Genomic DNA, 20,033 nt, shown 5'->3' on the forward strand with positions numbered 1-20,033 from the left:
TTGGAATTCAAACTGTCACATTTAGAAATAAATCAAGAACAAGCAGAGTTGAACCTATTGCCTTCCCAACATGCAGAGATGATCTAAACAACTATGTGAGAGTCACTGGAGAAATACAGAAAGAATATACGGAGATAGGCAGAAAAGATATTATGCAGACTTTGTATCAAGACTATATTCCCTTTAGATGCCAAAAGATCATGACTACTACCACAGAGCCATTTCATCTGGATGCAAAATACCAAACTCGCTGAAAAGAGAAGACAAGAGGAAAATGGCGTATGAAGTTACCAAGCAGTATACTTCGAATTTTCAGGGGTATCAGCTATCTGAAGCAAATTCACCAATAATGTCCATCAGAACAGATAAATTTTGTGATGGACTTCAAGTAAAACAGATTATCAGTAAAAAGATTAATGGCCTTCCAAACTAGGATTCCCATCCACACTGCTACTGAGTTGGTACCAACTCATAGTGACCCTACAGGACCGAGAAAAACTGCCCCATAGGGTTTCCCAGGCTGTAAATCTTTACAGAAGCAGACTTCCACATCTTTCTCCCATGGAGCAGCTGGTGGGTTTGAACCTCTGACCTTTCAGTTAGCAGCCGAACACTTAACCACTGCACCACCAGAGTTCCTTAAACTAAGACTACCATCTTCTAGATGCTTCAAACTCTAAATCTGTTCCTAAATGGTTTTATAATGAAATGAGAAATGGTCATCGGTAAAAGCACTGGATTTGGAGGACACTAAATGAATTATAAGATTTTTAAAGTGAGCACTCTAAAATTAATCTACTAGTAGCTAACCAGAAACCAGATGACTTCAAACTACTAGAAAATCACCAGCAACCCTCTCAAAAGAAAATCCTTACAATTTTAAGGAATCCTTTTACTGTATTCTATAACTATTTCCATCATAGCAAAGCCAGTTGATTTAGAAGTCTTTATCGACAAATTTCTAACTTTCCAACAAACTATCATTTATTAGCTTTAAATAAAACTATTTTCTTCACACCTGTGACACATAGGTGAATTTCTAGATTTTTCTTTCCACTCCAAATTAATATGTTTAAAAAAAGAAAAAAGACATAGTAAATCTCACATCCTATTGAATTTAAATAGTGGTCATTTCCATTTTGTACGCAAGATGTCTGAGAAAATAAAAAGATAAAGTGCCAATTCTCTAAATGGCTTAGTGGTAGTGTTGACATTAGAACTCAGAACTTTTCTATCCTGGCTTTGGAAGATAATTTAATATAAATTCCTTACATACACAACCCAGTTCTTGCTGATACACGGAACACAGGCACTTTGTAACAAATACCCTAAAAATCTTTCATTGGTAGTTAAGAAACATGCTTTTCTTAATCATCAAGCCTCTTTTAAATATTTTATTTTTCAATACTCATTTAGGGAAACTAATAAGGCCTGATATAAGAGGAATAAAGAAGGTAAGTTATTTTCAAAATTAAAATTTTCAGGACATCAGTCCAACAGGCATAAAACAAATAACTAGGTAATCGAACAATGAGAGCAAACTAGAAATAATATGAAGGCTTTTTTAAAAACTGTTATTGCACATATGCAATAATTACTTCCATCAAGACTTTTATTATACATTTGTTTTTATGGAATCATAATGCACAAGTGCATGTTATTGTTTAAACACATTCACCACATAACCCATAACAGAATATGATGACAACATGTATTAAGGATAATACAGAAAATGTGGCTAAATGCATTCTGTGTTATGGTTCCATAATACAGCATGCAAATGGTTCTGACTAAGCAGACACAGGAGACAGTCGTTAGTGTGCACACTGTGAATGTATATTATGAATAATGCATACAACTTGGCTAAACCCTAACGAGTCCATTGACATCCTATGGGGTCCAAAGGAGGCTCAGATCCCCAAGCATGGCCCTGGCACATTTCTACCCACCAATCATCATAAAAAACAATACCATGAAAACAAAGGACATTAAACTACATGAATATCCACTCGTTCTAGGTAAGGGTTTTGAAATAAGCACAAAAAATAGAAACTTTGAAAAGAGAGCTAAAAGTCCATCTTACATCACCCCACTTACAGTTTTTCAAAATTTTCAAAATTATTCATCGCAATTTAAATGGGACAAAAGCTGTGGTTGAAGGTCTGACGTTATTTCTTTTCTCTAGTATTCTTTAGGGAGCTGCTATTATAAGGAAGAGCTGAGCAAAGCCCTAAGAAAAGTGACCAAACTCTTAGACCATGGTTGTAGAAAGTTGTCCTGCTTTGAAAGAGTAACGTTTACAAAATGAATTACAGTCAATTAAATCAAGAAACAGATATAATGAGTCTGAAAGCAGTCTTTAAAATGGAGACTCCTTAAAATTCTGGTTTTCAGACAGCTTTTTCAAGAATCAAAAAGAATGCCATGAAGATGCAGCATACTGAAAAAAAAAAAAAATCAATGTTTTTTCCAATAGCAATTAAACAGCGAGTCTTAAAACCTGAGTCCTTGAAAAGAGGCACCATACCTATCATCCCTACATGGATGTACCCCAAGATGAACACCTAAATGAACACATTCAATGCTCATTGAGCCAAAACTGTGGAGCTGAGCAAGCTGTGCTAGACATGCACAAATGAAGTATGTGATAGAAGCCTGTGCACCTAAGTCTCTCCTTGGAGTGGGGGTGAAAGCAAAGACAGCTGCTCCTTCTTTCATGGGACTCCCAGGGGCTGGTGGGAAATGTGCATTCTGAGAACACATCCCCAGAGTGCAGAGAAGAGGCGAGGCCTGGCCACTTGGGGAAGCAGGAGGCCAAGAAAAACCTTGCACTCTCAGAAAACATGCAAGAGCAAAATGTTGAAGTGGGAGTCTGAGTTAAAGTTCTGGGATGGAGTTTTTGAAAATGTGCCCAGTTCCATGAGGTTTCCCATCCATTTACCAGGTCCACGAACCAGGCTCAGTCAAAGCAAAGGCCCAAGCTGGAGGCTGTGGCAGAGCCCAAAGCATGGAAATGCATAAATACCTCGATCACCAAATTCTAAAAGGCAGGGCACGTACCATCCCATATTTGGGGTAGAATCAGCCCCTGGGTTTCTTGAAATGGTAATTTAGCTTATAGGATGTGAACTGAAGGCTCCCTGGAAGGCCCCCTTCAGCAAAATAATATTGCCATATTTTTCCTATCTCTCTCTACCAGCATAGCCAGAAATTCTAACTCAAAACAGTTATGAAAAACAACCCTTCATGAGTTTCTATTTAAAGTACAAATACTCCTGGGTACAGTTAACTAAGAAAAGTAATGATAAATCTGTGTTTGTTTTCCATTTGTTTCCCTTTGTGAGAAGAGCTAGGACAATAGAGGAGACCGGCATGTTTGGGATACCCTGTGATTTAAAAACACGGTAAAAGGTTAGAAAGATGAGACCCGCTGGCAGATTAATTTTGCTCCTCCGACTGGTCTGACTGACTCTGGCACAGCCACGGATTCTGTGATGAGGAATTAAGACTTTTAATGGACTCTTAAAGTTTAAAACTTTCTCAGCACTCTGTTGTTATGTTTGTATTTACACCTGGGTAAGCGCAGTCACTGTTGCTTGAGCATGAAGTATGAAAATCATACAGAAAAATATGATATCTGTTGTAACCACTTTTGTTATTTCCCTTCTGCTAAGACATGCCTCATAACAAGTGCAACAGAACAAAGTTCAGTTCCTGAGACAACAATCCCATAAAGCTATTCTACCTTTGAAAACCATTCTCCACCACAGCTGACCCCAGCTACCATCAGTATAAGGGACTGACAATTGCTCCCCGCTCCCAGTGTGTCTTCAGCCCTCCCAAATGCCACCACAAGAATCACAGAAAGTCTGGCAGTAGCACTCTGCTTCTCAGCGGGAAACTACTGTTTGTGATATCCAGTTTGATACCAACCTAAATTAGGCCTCTAGAAATAGGTAATACATAAAAAGAAGCGTTTTGTGTCACCAAATTATTATTATAGGTTACTGTTAACCCTTGGCAGATAGAGGTGAGCTATGCAGCTTCCCCACTGAGGTACCTATTTGTCACAAAATCATAGGTCCTACCTCAGAAGATATTTCAGGTGAACCTGCGATAAAGCAAATATCTGGTTGACCTATAGGATTCTGATAGCTAGTTTAAGTGGGGACGCTAAGAGAAATGCCAGTTAAACAAAAGCGGTAACACAGCATGTGGAGCCAGTGGACTGCTAGCCCAAGTTTAACAGCTGACAGAACCTAGATAGAGAGCTGGGAAGGAAAACGGATCAGAGTATTTTACTATCAGACCCATTTAAGATCCTTCTCTTCAAAAGCTCTCCCTGCAAAGACAGGTAGGATTTACAGGGGCTAAAGTTCAGAGCAACAATTATTTTTCTCAAGTGGTCACTGTGATAAAACTATTAACTATCCATTTTGAAATAATGAATTAGAATATTGAATAAACTGATGTTTCTATTTCTTCATACAGTTAAAATGGTAAATAAACTTTATCTTTTAAAATCTCTGCTCAAAAATTTAAATTCCTGGCCCATAATTAAAATTCAGCAAAATCTAAGATTCTACCCTAAAACTACCTGCATTATAATTCTAGCATCAGTTCTTGAAAATATATATCATCTTATTTTTTTATTTCAACTTTCTAATATTTGAATCTCCCTTATCCTTCCTCTCTACGTTAAAATAAGCAGCCTTCAAAATGTCAATAATTATAAACATAACTGAACACAAGAATCCAAATCAAAGACCACTTTCTATTAACCTGTATTAGTGAAGGAAACCTGCAAAATGTACATGTCATCTTCTGATCTCTCAGGACAACTCAGGTCTCTTTTCTATTAAGAACTGTGTAACAGTTTTTTTTTTTTTTTAACAGAGAACCATCATGTCAGACAATAATAATTTAGCTTTTCATTCTTTCTTATGCATTTTTATTATGTGTTTTTGTAAAAGCTATCACATGTGCCTGACTTATCTCATTAAAATAAACAGACACGATTGAGTTCATATCTCCTGGGGCACAGGAAAAACAATGCAAAATGTAATTCCTTAAATTGGAGTAAGTGATATTTATTGAATAAATAACTAAGGCTTCTTCAGTGTGAGTATCATACGTTTATGAGAAAGAGCAACAGAATTATTCTGCAATTGGTAACACGAAAAAAATAAGACAGCTAATAAGAACCAAAGTTTTATAGGGAGATTAGTAGGCTATGGATACTAGCCAAGTGTCATAGCTGCCCAGACTTTTTAACTTAGTCCCTAAATTTGAAGGCATAGGACTGCAGAGTAAATGCCCCTCTCCCCTTTCCCAGACACAACCCATAAAATGACAGGATCTTTTTAATATGTAAGAAACTAGTTTAATTCTCACTCTAGTCAGTTACAAGATCTTCAGACTGAGAAAACACTTATTCAATCCCATTAAGCCGCAGTAAAACTGCAGTACAAGATTTTAACACCAAAAGTCCTGGAACCACATACCTCAGGGTAAGGCCACCACATTCTCCCAATATAATCTCAGTCAAAGAATTCTGACTAGCTAATGATTCGACTTATTCAAGATATCTAGACATCATCTGAATGCTGGCTACTGAAATTAAATCTCCTATGTTTCCATTTTCTAAAATAATTCCTCAATTCAAATATTCAACAGCACTTCGTCCAGTCATAGAGTACCTCAGTGTTGACAAAGTCCTTTCTTGAAAGTTTCTTCAGGCTCTTGTACATACCTGTCTGTGCAGTTCACTCCCTCTGAAGTTCCTTTTGCCGTAGCTGCCTCCTTAAAAATACTCCTATACCCATGCTGGTTTTTTATGTTTGGTACAAATTCAGATTCATTGGTACTTTTCCATAGTTACATTTCTTGTTCAGTGGCTGCTTCCTCTGATTTATTCTGAAGTTTTCGATGAAAGACAAACAGGAATACCACCTTCTAAAATTACTACTATCCTACCATCCTCTAATGGAACATTAGCGGGAAGCAATATTCTCCAAAGCTATGAAGCATACACTGCCCTAAATTACATTGCAGTCGCTGCCCTGAGCTCACACGTTTTTGAATAGAAAGGCTCCCAGGGATCTCTCTGTACTGCCTGCATTTACTGCTTTAAAATATTTTTAACCCAGACTCTAAAGTGCCAGCCTTGCAGTTCCTCATGCTAATCCCAGCTTGGGTGGCTGTTCTTAAGGGAAAGCATTCAAAACATTGTAACAGTGCATCAACTTTGACCCTTTTCACTTAAACATGAGACTCTTAAAAAAAAAGTCTGAATTCCAGAGGGAATCACTGAACTTTGACCTGCTTAAAATTAGTTTTGTTTTAGTGCCTTCATGGTGACTCAACAGGCCAATTTTCCAGACACTTAAGACGGTTCTGCCCCTGAAGATTCCAGTTCAAGTCCACAGCTATGTTTGCTGGGCAGATCAGATCAGAACATTTTGTCCCAGGGTTTCAAGCAACAAATTCCCAGATCTCCATCTCTTTGCCAGATGTGGGCATTACTTGGTATGAAGCTGGACCTACCCAAGCACACATTCATGCTCACACACACACTACGCACACAATCAGAGGAAAGGTTTTTTTTTTTCACTTACAGCCTTTTAGAAAACAAAGTTTTCCACTTAAAATTCAGTCATGTAGAAATGTTTGTCAGAATCATATAAACATTACTTACTAGCCTAACCCTCACAAGAATAAAACTCAATTTTGGTTAACAGCACAATGACACATTTATAATACAGTCTTTCTGAATCTCCTTTTTTCAATGGAAGAAAAAAAAAGACTACTCCTGGAATCTTATTTTCTAATATGCTGCCGTTGTCAGAAATTGTCAATGAACACTTTCAAACATCATAGGTTTGTCGAAATCTTACAAGTAAAACAAAACCAAAGAACTAGAGATATAATAATAATGCATAGGGAAGAATGAAAAGTTACCACAGAACTAACAGTATAGAGCATGTTCTGTTTGATTTAGTCTCTCAAAAATGTTCCCCCTGTTAGGACAACAAACTTTGTAAAAATGAAAAAGCACCCAATTTTATGAATATGCATTTAGGTGTTTAAAAAGAAAGAAGTAGCTATGAATTTGGGACAATTCTTGCACAGCACCCGTGCTATAAAAATGTTAGAATCGTACAGGATAAACATACTCAGGAAAAGAAAATCTGCTTAATAGTATGAAGCTTCTAAGAAACAAGAAATGTTAACATAGTTTGTTAACCAGAATAAAAGAATAACACAAATTAGTCTATCCAAATTACACACCATGTTAAAACAAGTCTTTATTGTCTCCACAGGGTGAGTTAGCTCCAGTACAAGTGATGCAAAAGTATATTCCAGTTCTTCACTATTTAAACTTTGGTGAAAAGCACTAAAATCTCTCAATTTTCAGAGAGCTACCAATGCCATTCTTAAATTATAGACATTTTTATCCCACAGTGGCTAAGCACTGGACTACTAACCCAAAGGTAAAAAACCACCCAAAGGTAGGTGGTTTAAATCCACCATCTGCTCTGCAGGAGAAAGATGTGGCAGTCTGCTTTCATAAAGATTAAAGCCTTGGAAACTTTATGGGAAGTTCTACCCTGTCCCATAATGGGGTCGCTATGAGTCGGAACTGACTCAACAGCAATGGGTTTTATTGTTAATGCCCTAAAGCTGGTAATAAGAAACTACATAAATAGTGTAGATGGTGTAAAAACTGACCACAGCAAAATTATATTGTACTAATTCCAACTCAAATAGAAAATAACTACTCAACTGAGTTTCTCTGGCAATCATTTCCTTCATTTCCTAGCAGTTTAGGGAAAGAACACAATAAAGGTGCTCTAAGAGGAGAAAAATAGTGAACATCTGCATAGATACATTAGCTTGGGCCTATTACATTTTCATTTTATTCATAAATCATTCCACACATAAACATTGTGTGTGTTGTACTGAATGGCCACAGATTTCTTAAATTAAGAAAATATTTGGCATTCATTCCAATTATTTTATATTTCCAGCACATGTAACTATTTTGGTTCTTCACTGATGGTTAAGAAAACAAGCACTAATAGTTTGAAAACTGGGTCAATTATTTGTATGAAGAGGTCAAGTGAAATGAAAAATTCAAATGCTATCAAATAGTATCTTCAAATGACATGAAAAATAATATAAATTATGGAAGATGCTAATGAAAATACACATACTTATACAGATCAGAGAGTAGAGGGCAGTATTTAAATACATTTATACAGAGATGTTCCCATGTAAGAACCATTATCTAAAGTATCTGCCAATATATGATTAGCATTACGCAGTGCCATGGAGTAGATTAGCATTGTAGTTGCTTAATCCTTTAATTGTCTTAATAATAAAATATGCCACTAATTATGTTGTTTGGGCCTTGCATTCTAAAAGACATATCTGCATTTTTCTTTGTGTACTTTGTAAAAACTAATATACACTGTCATTAAAAAGTAATGTGACTGGTGTTTAAGCAAACATACCTTGTCATCTAAGTCCAAATGTGGATGTTTTGCCTTCCCAGTGGTCACTTTAAAACACCACTCACTTCTCTAATAATCGGTCATTACTTCCAGTATTTTTACCTCCTTTTGAAGCTGCTTTCTAAGTCTGTAATACACACACTCACACACACACACACACTTCTAAATATCTTCAATGGTGACAAATTTTCATAATTCGAGCGTCAATTTTAGCCATTTCCATCATTTCAGAGACATATTTATAACCAACTCTAGTGAATTAAAAAAAAAATTGATGATGATGATGAATCTTGGTATAAATGCAATTAGAAAGAGTTTCTAATGAGATGGATGTTTTAGTCAGGCTTACAAATGTCAAAAGATAATTTTGAGAGAGGAAGTTTTCTAAAATATTTTAAACAATGACACCCTTGGAGTAAGGGTTTTGCTTCTCTGGGTGACCATCTTGAAAAACAACATTAATATGAATGCGTAAATTACAGTGTGATCATTGTTTTTTTGCTTTTTTTTAATCAACCCCTGTTGCAAATATGAATTAGAGACAATAACTATACTTTTTATTTAGATGGCTACATATGTGCATTCAGTAGCTTCCACATGGTGAAGCTAAGAGTGGGTTGATAAAATGTTATATGTAATACAAACGTAACATACATCTTCTGATATTTCAAAAGAGTGACATATAGTCAAAAGAAAAAATCTCATTTTAATAGATATTTACATCCAACCCCAATCTATAGGCTTCTATAAACGTTTTCTCCTATAATAGTCAAAACCTGACAAGAGCTCACTGTGCAATTATGCACGAAAACTGCAAATTTAAACAAGGTGCGATCGTATACTTTTTCACACGTTATTGTATCATGCTACACCAGAACACTAATGTATGCACAGTTCCAAAATAGCTTGGGCTATTACTGCACAGCCTTGAAAACTACTCAAATCCCAACAAGAGCGCCTTTCAAAAGCTGTTCCTTCATTACTGCATGCTAGTAAAAGGTTGCTTTCACTATTTATATTTTAGAATAGGAAAAAAAGAAATACAGAAATGTTTAGGACATGCTCTCATAATTCTGAGGCCTTATTTCTTATTGGACTCTGTGTAGTTATAAAAGTTATTTCATCAATATGATATGACAATGGGACTCAATACTATTTAATTGATTCAATTATGGAACAAATGTGCTTCTTTCCTTATGCTGCCCTACTTTTAAGTTCCATGTGAATTATTGATGAAATTGCAATAAAGCATTTCTTTGCTACACATAGTGTAAAAGTAGAGAATGATGTTTCATGGTTAATTTTTAGACTCACGGTGATGAAATAAACACACTTGTCCTTTCAAGTAAAGTCAAAAGCATGGTTCAAGCTTAAAAGAATGACTTTTCCTTCTTTTTCTACAGCGTTAGAAACATGATGCGCCAAAATGGTAAATACAAATATAAAAGGAAAAATGGTGAACAAATGCACAGTTTAGAAAATAATGTTCTCGATCTTCCTCAACGATGAAAGCACTTACACCAAAGATAAAATAGGTTCTGTTTCCCTCAAGTGTTTTGAGGACCCATGTAGGTGCACAGGAGAATGAGGCTCTGAAAAATGGTAGCATGACTAATTTTCAGGACAAAGACAATGTTTGTTACCGAGACTACTCTAATACCACCTAACTGATGTCCCCTCCCTTCCATTTTCCAAATAGCCAGAATGATCTTTTTAAAACATAAATCTAAATCCTTAAATTGCTTGTCATTGCTTTTATGATAAAGACCCCAAATCATAACAGCACCTACAAGATCCTATGTGAGATGACGCCTCCCTCCTTCTTCAACCACATCTTTCACAACATTGACCCTTCTTTTCTGTTTCAACCATACTGGTCTTTAGTTCCTCAATATTCCAAACTCTAACCCACTTCAGAATTTTGCACATGCTGTTCTCCACTCCCCGTCATCCATACCTTCTTCATCTATTTAACTCTTACTCCTCGTCATACTCCAGCCCAAATGTCACTTTCTCTTGAAAAACTTCTCTGATTTCCAAAATAAACAAGTTTTCCTGTAGTATGCCTTTACAGTCCCTGTACTCTTCCTCCATGGTACACTTTGTAGTATTCATTTTTTTTATACTTATAGCATAATTGTCTTAGCCAACATACATTTACGAAGTCACCAGAGTAATTATGTGCTCTAGCCCCTTTGTAAAACACACTATTGGCCACAGCAAGCTAATAGCTAAAAGGCTACACCTATACAATTCCACTCTCACCACTTTGTCTGTTTGGTCCCAAGTCTGTTTAGATCATTTCTACTTGTTGTTGTAATTGTATAAACTAATTAAATATTACAAAACTAATGAAACATGAGGGCAAAAAAAGTGTTTTTAGCGACATTAAATTGAATTATTTAGAAAAAAGCAAATAGTTTTGTTTTGGTTTTTTTTTTTTTAATCACTGAATTAAATGGTGCTGGCAAAACTGGATATCCATCTATAAAAAATGAAACAGGACCAGTATTTCACACTGTACACAAAAACTAATTCAAAATAGGTCAAAGACCAAAAACAAAACCAAAAACTATAAAAATCATGAAAGAAAAAATAGGATCAATACTAAGGGCCTTAATATATGGCACAAATAGATACAAACCATAACTAACAACACACAAACACAAGAAGATAAGCTAGATAACTGGGATCTTCTAAAAATTAAACACTTATGCTCATCAAAAGACTTCACCAGAAGAGTAAAAAGAGAATCTACAGGCTGGGAAAAATCTTTGGCTATGACATATCAGACAAATCTCTAAAATTTATAGGAAAATTCAACAACTCAACAACAAAAAGACAAGTAATCAAATTAAAAAATGGGCAAGGGATATGAACAGACACTTCACCAAAGAAGACATTCAGGTGGCTAACTGACACTTGAGGAAATGCCCATGATCATTAGCCATTAAAGAAATGTAAATCAAAACTATAATGAGATACTATTTCACCCCAACATTACTGGCATGAATAAAAATAAAGAGAAAAGAAAATAACAAATGTTGGAGAGTCTGAGGGGAGACTAGAACTCTTATGCAATGCTGGTGTGAATCTAAAATGGCACACCATTTTGGAAAACAACATGGTGCTTCCTTAAAAAGCTAAAATAGAAATACCATACAATCCAGTAATCTTATTCCTAGGAATACATCCTAGAGAAATAAGAGCCATCACATGAATAGCTATATGCACACCAATGTTTTCTGCAGCATTATTCACAATAGCAAAAAGATGGAAACAATCTAAGTGCCCATCAAAGGATGAATGGGTAAACTAACTATGGTACATACACACAACAGAATACTCTGCAATGATGCAGAACAATGATGAATCCCCAAAACATCTTATAACATGGATAAATCTGGAGGAGATTATGCTGAGTGAAATAAATCAATCACAGAACCACAAGTACTGCACGTGACCACTATTAGAAAAACTCACGAAAAGGTTTACACACAGAAAGAAATCTTTGATGGTTACTAGGGAGGGGAGAAGTGGGGAGGGAAAAATACTAACTAGTAGATAAGTGGTAACTTTGGTGAAGGGTAAGACCATATACAATACTCGAGACATCAGCATAACTTGACCAAGGCCAAGTCATAGAAGCTTCACAGACACATCCAAACTCCTGAACGGACCAAGTTACTGGGCTGGGGATCATGGTATCAGGGGACATCTAGCTCAATAGGCATAATGTAGTTTACAAAGAAAATGTTCTACATCCTCCTTTGATGAGTAGTGTCTGGTATCTTAAAAACTTGTGAGCGGCCATCTAAGATATATCTACTGCTCCCATCCCAGCTGGAGCAAATGAGAATGAAGAAAACCAAAGACATAAGGGAAAGATTAGTCCAAAGGACTAATGGAGCACAACTACCACACCCTCCACTAGACTGAGCCCAGAACAACTAGATGATGCCCGGCTAGCACCACCACCATCTCTGTCAGGGATCACAACAGAGAGTTCCGGAAAGAGTGGGAGCAAAAAAGTAGAATAAAATTCAAATTCACAAAAAATAAAAAGACCAGATTACTAGACTGACAGAGACTGAAGAAATCCCAAGAGTATACCCCCGGACACCCTTTTATCTCAGCACTGAAGTCACTCCCTTTCAGCCAAAAATTAGGTCTATAGGGAAAACAATAAAACACATCAGGAATGTGCCTCATAGTGCAATCATGTATAGAAGACCTAAATGCACACTAGTCCAAAAGCAAAGAAGAGGAGGCAGCAAAGGACAGGAACACTGGACAAATGGCAACAGGGAACCCGGGATGGAGAAGAGGAGTGTATTGACACATCACCGGGTCGGCAACCAATGTCACAAAACAATTTTTGTATTAATTGTTTAATGAGTAATTTGCTCTGTAAATGCTCACCTAAAGCATTAAAAAAAAAAAAAAAATTTACTGAATTAGGTATCAAATAACTTAATAAAATTGAAATAAAAATCTAGGCAAATTTTGCACTTAGACTGCTTGCCAAGTGCCTTTAAGTTCTCTTGGCATTTTTAATAAATCTAAAGTAAAAACCATAGAATATATATTATGGTTGTGACTTACTCAAGTAAAATGCCAAGGATCACCATTCAGGGAACCCACACTTACAGGCCTTGACTGGCAAATCAATGTAAAATATATGTTTTAAACTACAAAATATTTAACGTGAGTATAATATTTTGGGAAACCCTGGTGGTGTACTGGTTAAGAGCTATGGATGCTAACCAGAAAGTTGGCAGTTCAAATCCACCAAGTGCCCCTTGGAAACTCCATGGGGCAGTTCTTCTCTGTCCTACAGGGTCGCTATGAGTCGAAATTGACTCCACAGCAACGGGTTTGGTTTGGTTTTTGTTTTGTTTTTTTAATTATTTTGAAGATCCTATGCTTTAGGGTTTTTGTTTTTGCTTTTTTAAAATTCACAGTCCAGCTACCAGGCACAATACACTGCTGTTGTTGTTGTTAGGTGCCGTCAAGTCAGTTCCGACGCATAATGACCCTATGCACAACAGAATGAAACACTGCCCAGTCCTGCAAGATCCTCACAATTGCTGCTACGCTCGAGCCCATTGTTGCAGCCACTGTGTCAATCCATCTCCTTGAGGTTCTTCCTCTTTTTCACTGACCCTCTCTACTTTATCAAGCATGACGTCCTTCTCCAGGGACTGATCCCTCCTGTCAATATCTCCAAAGTATGTGAGACGTAGTCTCGCTATCCTTGATTCTAAGGAGTATTTTGGTTGTACTTCTTCTGAGACAGATTTGTTCGTTGTTTTGGCGATGTTCTATTCTTCACGAACACCACAATGCAAAGGGGTCAGTTCTTCAGTCTTCCTTATTCATTGCCCAGCTTCTGCATGCATATGAGGCAATTGAAAACACCATGGCTTGGGTCAGGCACACCTTAGTCCTCAAGGTGATATCTTTGCTTTTCAATACCTTACTGAGGTATTTTGCAGCAGCTTTGCGTTTTTTGATTTCTTGGCTGCCGCTTTCATGGGTGTTGATTGTGGACCCAAGTAAAATGAAATCCTTGACAACTTCAATCTTTTCTCCATTTATCATGATGTTGCTTATTGGTCCAGTTGTGAGGATTTTTGTTCTTTACGTTGAGGTGTGATCCATACTGAGGGCTGTGATCTTTGATCTTTATCATTAAGTGCTTCAAGTCCTCTTCAGTTTCAGCAAGCAAGGTAGTGTCATCTGCATATTGCAGGTTGTTAATGAGTCTTCCTCCAATCCTGATGCTGCATTCTTCTTCATATACTCCAGTTTCTCGGATTATTTGCTCAGCATACAGACTGAATAGGTATGGTGAAAGGATACAACCCTGATGCACACCTTTCCTGACTTTAAACCGTGCAGTTTCCCCTTGTTCTGTTCATGACTGCCTCTTGAGCCATGTAGAGATTCCTCATGAGCACAATTAAGTGTTCTGGAATTCCCACTCCCCACAATGTTATCCATAGTTTGTTATGTATCAATCTTTCTGGTATTCTCTTCTTTCAGCCAGGATCCATCTGACATCAGACATGATACCCCCGGTTCCACGCTGACTTCTGAATCCAGCTTTAATTTCTGTCAGTTTCCTGTCAATCTACTGCTGCAGATGCTTTTGAATGATCTTCAGCAAAAGTTTGTTTGCACGTGGCATTAATGATACTGTTCAGTAATGTCCACATTCGGTTGGATCATCTTTCTCGGGAACAGGCATAAATATGGATCTCTTCCAGTCAGTTAGACAGGAAGCTGTCTTCCAAAGTTCTTGGCATAGACGAGTGAGCACTTCCAGCACTGCGTCCATTTGTTGAGACATCTCAGCTGGTATTCCATCAATTCCTGGAGCCTTGTTTTTCACCAATGCCTTCAGTGTAGCCTGGACTTCCTCCTTCAGTACCACCAGTTCCTAATCATATGTTACATGAAATGGTTGAAAGTCGACCAATTCTTTTGGTATAGTGACTCTGTGTATCCCTTCTATCTTCTTTTGACGCTTCCTGCATTATTTAATATCCTTCCCGTAGAATCCTTCAGTATTGCAACTCGAGGCTTGAATTTTTTCTTCGGTTCTTTCAGCTTGAGAAATGCTGAGCGTGTTCTTCCCTTTTGGTTTTCCATCTCATGGTCTTCACACATGTCATCATAATACTTTACTTTGTCTTCTCAAGCTGCCCTTTGAAATCTTCTATTCAGCTTTTACTTCATCATTTTTTCCTTTCGCTTTAGCTACTCAACGTTCAAGAGCAAGTTTCAGAGTCTCTTCTGACATCCATTTAGGTGTTTTCTTTCTCTCCTGTCTTTTTAATGACTTCTTGCTTTCTTCATGTATGATGTCTTTAATGTCATTCCACAACTCGTCTGGTCTTCGGTCATTAGTGTTCAAATCTATTCTTGAGATGGTCTTTAAATTCAGGTGGGATATACTCAAGGGCCTACTTTGGCTTTTGTGGACTTGTTCTAATTTTCTTCAGTTTTAACGTGGACTTGCACATGAATAATTGATGGTCTGATCCACAGTCAGCCACTGGCCTTGTCCTGACTGATGACATGGAGGTTTTCCATTGTTTCTTTCCACAGATCAAGTCAATTTTATTCCTGTGTATTCCATCTGGTGAGGTCCATGTGTATAGTTGCCATTTATGTCAGTGAATAAAGGTATTTACAATGAAGAAGTCATTGGTCTTGCAAAATTCAATCATGCAATCTCTGGCATCGTTTCTATCACCGAGGCCCTATTTTCCAACTACCGATCCATCTTTTTTGTTTCCAACTTTCACATTCTAATCACAAGTAATTATCAGCGCATCTTGACTGCACATTCCATCAATTTCAGACTACAGAAGCTGGTAAAAATTTTCAAATTCTTCATCTTTGGCCTTAGTGTTTGGTGCGTAAATTTGAATAATAGTTGCATTAACTGGTCTTCCTTGTAGACGTATGAATATTACCCTATCACTGACAGCACTGTACTTCAGGATAGACTTTGAAATGTTCTTTTTGACAATGAATGTAACGCCATTCCTCAAGGCGCTGATCCTGTCACAGTAGACCATATGATTGTCTGATTCAAAATGACAAACGCCAGTCCATTTCAGTTCACTAATGCCTAGGTATCGATCTTTATGGGTTCCATTTCATTTCTGATGATTTCCAATTTTCCTAGATTCATATTTGGTACATTCCAGATTCTGATTATTAATGAATGTTTGTAGCTGTTTCTTCTCATTTTGAGTCATGCCACATCAGCAAATGAAGGTCCCGAAAGCTTGACTCCATCCACACCATTAAGGTCAACTCTACTTTGAGGCACCAGCCCTTCCCCAGTCTTATTTTAAGTGCCTTCCAACCTGAGGGGCTCATCTTCAGGTACTATATCAGACAATGTTCCAGGGCTATTCATAAGGTTTTCACTGAGTAATTCTTCTCAGAAGTAGACCACCAGGTCCTTTTTCTTAGTCTGTCTTAGTCTGGAAGCTCATCTGAAACCTGTCTGTTGTGTGTGACCCTGCTGGTATTTGAATACCAGTGGCATAGCTTCCAGCATCACAGCAACACACAAGCCCCCACAACACGACAAACTGGCAGACATGTGGGGGCATAAAACACTAGAGAAAAGAAAAGTCTCCCCACTTGCTGGTATAATCCACTGATTAACCTTCAGTTTTACCACTAAATTGGATGCTCCATAAAGGCAAGGATGAAATGTTTTTTGCTCATCATTTTAGCCTTATTACTCAACTCGTACATGACACAGATCAGATTCTCAAAAAAAAATTTTGAACGAATGAAAGTTAAGATTAGTCAAATATAACATTAAACCAAAACCAAACCCATGGCCGTCGTGTTGATCCTGTCTCATAGTGACCCCATAGGACAAAGCAGAACTGCCTCATAGGGTTTCCAAGGAATGGCTGGTGGATTTGAACTGCCAACCTTTTGGTTAGCAGCCAAGCTCTTTACCACTGCACCACCAGGGCTTCTCACCTGGCACATAAAGTCTAAGCCACAATATCTTTTTGAGAGACAACATATGCCCTAACTCCATAAAAAAAATGATTTATACATATTATTTTTTTTAAAAACTTAGTTTTTTTTTAAATAGAACTCTAGTATAATGAGATTTCTGCCTTTTTAACTTATGATCTGTATTTAAGATTATGTGAGTAGTCTTCCTTAGGGACCCAGCCATGATTTCTAGATCCTTGTTAAGACTTCTACGTACTGGTTCCAAATTCAGCTACCTTTTCATTTTATTTATGATGACAAAATTATAACAATGCCACCTGAAGTGTATTTCTCCTCTTTCTTCTAAGAAATTCAAAGCAACTCACAACATGTGAGCAGGAAGTGTTAAATACAAAAAAGGAGAACACGACTGAAATGAATTTTTATTAACAAAATAAAAACATTAATAAGGAAACCAAGTTACCTAAATTTCAGGCACAAGATGACTCTGGGATAATTCTTTTAAGCCAGGCTAAGTTTTACCAGGAGAAAAAAAAATGCTTATAAACATATAAAATTCAAAGAGATATACAAAGGAACCATTATGGAGGATTTTGTCTTTTTAAGTTCTCTATTGCTAAGAGGACACAAATAAAGTTATCTTTTAATTATTGCATTTAAGTGATTTATAATTTATGAATCAGAAAAAATAAACAAGGAGAGAACACTCAAAAGCCTCCTGGGCCAAAAGGCAGGATATGGGTCATAAATTAGGGCCAGATATACAGAGGGGTAATGGTGTCGTTGTGGCCCCAAACTTTTAGTTCTGAGCAATTGCTGAAGTAAGAGGAAATGCAAAGTCATTATGACCCTGGATAGCACACGCATACCCACACACACACAGAAACATACATATGTATGTATACACACACACAGAGATGTACACATATGTGCACAGGGACACACACACATTCCCTGCTTCAATAACTTTTAAAATATTTTAAAGCTTCACACCTGTATTCTAAAACCTTATTTTTCCTCAAATTTACTTCTTCATACTATCTCATTTGAACAGTTGCATAGTTAAACCCATAGAATTATCAAATTTTTCTCCAGTACACTGTCTCCGCATTCAGTATACAGCTTACACTCTAAAAATCTACCTCAGTAGTCTTCAAGGTAGATGCAAAAAAAATGATCCATTGGCATACTTTAAGAAAATATTACAAATTCTATTTACAGTTATCATTTTACAGATATTATTTAGTCTCTACCTCATACCTTAATTTCTATTTTTGTGTGTTTACAATAGATTAGTATATATATACTAATTATATATATATATATATATATATATATATATATATATATAATTAATGCTATATATACATGATGAAAAAAGTTAGGAAAGCATTGACTTAGATGCCCACCTTGGATCCTGAAGAACCTAGGCTGTACTTCCTGGCTAATTATCTCTTGTCTACATAAAAAAAACAAAAACCAAACCCATTGCTTTCAAGTTGATTCTGACTCCTAGCGACCCTACAGGACAGAGCAGAACTGCCCCCAAATCCTCCTTCCTTTCCAGTACAGAGACATCATTACCATCATGTCAAGGTCTAACCAGCTGTTCTACTTCCAACTGAAATGTCTCCCTGGACTCATACTATACAGAAATTTTCTCTAAAGCTAGAAGTTCAAGATGATCCACAAAGTTTTACTTTTTAATCTAATCACTAACAGATTGCCACTGAGGCCCTCATTTTCACAAGAAGGAATTAATGGCAATGCTGTTCTCTCTCTTTTGCTTTCAGCATTTTGTAACACATTACAGTTTTCACGTGCTTGAAGAAGTGGATTACAGATTACATTGTCTAATTTTAGCTAAAATAACCCTCATAAAGAACCAGTGGTTTAAAAATATTTCCTGCAAAAAAAAAAAAAAACTACTGATTTGCAAATAATGCAAAGGTAAGTGAACACAATAAAATGGCAGAACTCATCCATCTCTCGGACCCACTGCTAGCTCTCTGTCAGCCACACTTCAAAATACATAAGAATTAGAAAAAATACAGAGAGAAATTATCAGAAAAGTTGTTTATAGTGGATGCTTTGGATGCCCAGAGGCACTCATTCCCCAGCTGACAGGAGTGTTGGCTGCTAATGGCTCACAGCTCAGGCCCTTCCCAAGAATTTCCTAGGCCCAAGGGATCTCCCTTGCCCAAGGTTCTGACCTCTCCCCAGAGATGGTCTACATCCATCAACTGATGTGAGGGTACAAAGGCCTGGTCCCCTTGCCTCAGTTCGAGATTATCTCTGAAGTGCCATCTGCTTCCCCAGTTTCTCTTTCTGTCCATCATACTCCCTAGCCCCCTCCCAGATCTCATCCCTGAGAGCTCGCCCAGTAGGCCTACTGCATGCAAATCTGCACGTAAGAGCTCCTCTCCAAGGGACTCTCATGTAGCTATGCTATTACATCCACAGTACTTTAAATTGGACCTTGCCATAGTTATTCATTGGGCCCTGAACAATAGCTAAGGAAGTAGAACATGTACATAAATTATATACATATGTGTATGTACATATGCACATATATTTACACACACACATATATATAAAAAGTCAGTTGCTGTCGAGCCAGTTCTGACTTCTAGCAACCCTATAGGACAGACTAGGACTGCCCCATAGGGTGTCCAAGGCTGTAATCTTTATAGAAACAGACTGCCACATCTTCCTCCAGCAGAGTGGCTGGTGGGTTCAAACTGCCAGCCTCTCAGTTAGAGGCCAAGTGCTTAACCACTGCACCACCAGGGCTCCTTGTATATACATACACGTGTATATTTCTGGAAAATTATGTGCTTCAAAAAATTTTATTGATATGATGCCCCTAAAGTACTGTCGGCTAATATTCAACGATAGCATTTTAACTACTGACTTAAGGATCTCGTTTTCTATTTTTTTGGCTAATCTGTCATTCGTTCATTCACAAAGCACAGCAGACCATGTTACACAACAGTATAAAGTACCCTGCAG

The 20,033-nt window shown here is 37.1% G+C and overlaps 1 protein-coding gene across 9 annotated transcripts in view; it reads right to left on the minus strand.

Annotated features, from left to right (window-relative positions):
• SOX5 (SRY-box transcription factor 5) overlaps positions 1–20,033 on the minus strand; it is a 1,155,824-nt gene that overhangs the window by 1,113,428 nt on the left and 22,363 nt on the right. The window contains exon 1 of one of the 9 annotated variants that reach the window (XM_049885142.1): positions 5,753–8,118. The exons of 7 other annotated variants lie outside the window; for them this stretch is intronic. The gene's annotated coding sequence lies outside the window, so the exon portion shown is untranslated. Of the gene's footprint in view, positions 1–5,699; positions 8,119–20,033 lie in introns of those variants that run through there. One more of the 9 variants, XM_049885144.1, reaches the window with a different exon arrangement.

This window comes from Elephas maximus, chromosome 4 (assembly GCF_024166365.1).
Source record: "Elephas maximus indicus isolate mEleMax1 chromosome 4, mEleMax1 primary haplotype, whole genome shotgun sequence".
In the NCBI taxonomy this organism is placed as follows: Eukaryota; Metazoa; Chordata; class Mammalia; order Proboscidea; family Elephantidae; genus Elephas; species Elephas maximus.